We start from the raw sequence: 2237 nt of genomic DNA, 5'->3' as shown, positions 1-2237 counted from the left end.
ATAATAAATACCTGGACTCTAATCTCCATCTCAGTATCTAAATCTGCACTGAGCTTTTTATTTTTCACCCCAGTGAACGTTCTTTGAAGACTGGGGAGTAGTAATGTCTATGTAAATAATATCTGACTAATGTTTGCTATTACCAAATACTTCTGAGGTGATTTTTTAGGGACATGGTTCATGTATTTTGATGATAGACTAAGATAAACTGAGAGAAGGAATTAATAACTTTAAGAAGTGACTATTTCTTACACCATCTTTTAAAATATTGACAATTTGTATGGATTAAACATCATATATATAATATCTAAATAAATATTTTAATTAAAAATTTTATTGACAGGAATAGACAAAGTATCCATCGATGTTTAAATGCTCGAGAGTAAAAGATGAATCTAATCCAATTTCTACTCAGTCTTTTTAATTTATGGATATAATTTTCAATATTTTCAACTCTCTCAAGTTTAATGTTGATTACTTTTTAAAGTTTTAAGAATTATGAGAATCAAGGGAATTCTATAGTCAATATTTTCCCTTAATTTTCAAAGTGGTTGAGTATCTATGAGTCGCTTTAATATATATATTAAAAATATTTAATATGTATTTAATATATGCCTTTAAAAATTTTTATTTAGGAATCTATCCATGAGGGTAAAATTAAGACATAGATATAAAGCATAATTCTTTGAAAATGGTAGTTTCAGGATGACTTTATATCCATTGTGCCCATCAGCTTGGATTAAGTTATGTTTCAGTAAAAAAATACTTCAGTTATCAAAATAGTTTACAATAGCAAACTCATCATTGCTCAGACATGATTCTGCTCAATGTCCTCTTCATTTCAGGACCCAGGCTAAAGAAGTAGCCATTCTCGGGATTTTGCCAAGCTAATGGCAAAAGGAAGTGCTCTCTGGCTGTGAATTACATAATGGCTCATATAGCTTCAACTCGGAAATGCACGTTACTTCTGTTTGTAAACATTGACCAAAAAGTCAAGACCAATCCTGACAGTAATGGAGGTGGGTTGGGTAATTTTCACATAGTTTTGGACTCTGCAGGAGTGAGCAAGAATATTTTGAACAAAATACCACATATGACACCACAGTAGAACATTACGAAGTATTGGCAACACACAAGTAATTTATATATTGAAATTTTAGAAATATTAGCAATAAAATTATCAGCATCAAAGTGGCAAAGTGAACCACAATCCCTGTGAGTGTATTCAGGGTCGTATGTGTGCATATGTGTGTGTGAGAGAGAGAAAGAGAGAGGGAAAGAGAAATGAGTGAGAGAGATTATTTCTTTTATTTGAGACTGAAACCTTTCTTTGCTATCGGTGTCATTGATTTAATCAGACAGCAGTAAATGCAATGGTTGCTATAAATACCACCGGATTAATGTTTATTTGTTTATTATTTTTATTTGAACTATATTTGACATATAACACTGTAAATTTAAGGAGTACAACATGTTATATTAATACATTTGAATATAGTAATATGATTGTCATTGTGGCCATAATTAGAACCACTGTCATGGAACGCGGTTATCTTTCTTTTTCCAATTAATATTTTTTTCAATTTTTTTATCTTCTGACCCTCTTTACCCATTTATTTATTTTATTGAAATATATTCTTTCTTTTTAGTGGTGGAAATAATTAAGTTCTGGTCTCTTTAATGTTTGAAGACTACAATATAATACTGTTGCCTGTATTCACTATACTGTGCATTAGACATCTAGTACTCATGTACTAGTTCTCATAAGTTTGTACCTTTAAACAACACTGATAATATCCCCCACCCAACACTTGTTAGCTCTTGTCTTCTTGCCAATCACCATTCTAATAAGGATGAGGTGATATCTTATTATGGTTTTGCTTTGCATTTCCCTGATAATCAATGATGCTGAGCATCTTTTCTTATACCTGTTGGCTATTTGGATGTATTCTTTAGAAAAATGTCTATTTACTTTCTTTGCACATTTTTTAATTGTGTTTTTTTGTTTATTTATTTGTTTTTGAGTTGTATGAAATATTTATAGATTTTGGACAATAACCTCCTATCTGACATATGATTTGAAAAAAAATTCTCCAATTTGTATGCTGCTTTTTCATTTTGTCAATCATTGATTTTCCTGTACAGAAGCTTTTACATTAGATGTAGTCACATTTGGTGATTTCTGCTTTTATGATTTGTGATTTTGGGGTCATATCCAAAAATTCATTATCAAGAGC

Source organism: Equus quagga, chromosome 9 (genome assembly GCF_021613505.1).
Source record: "Equus quagga isolate Etosha38 chromosome 9, UCLA_HA_Equagga_1.0, whole genome shotgun sequence".
NCBI lineage: Eukaryota > Metazoa > Chordata > Mammalia > Perissodactyla > Equidae > Equus > Equus quagga.
The sequence above is the reverse complement of the archived record's forward strand: the minus strand, read 5'-3'. Positions refer to the sequence as shown.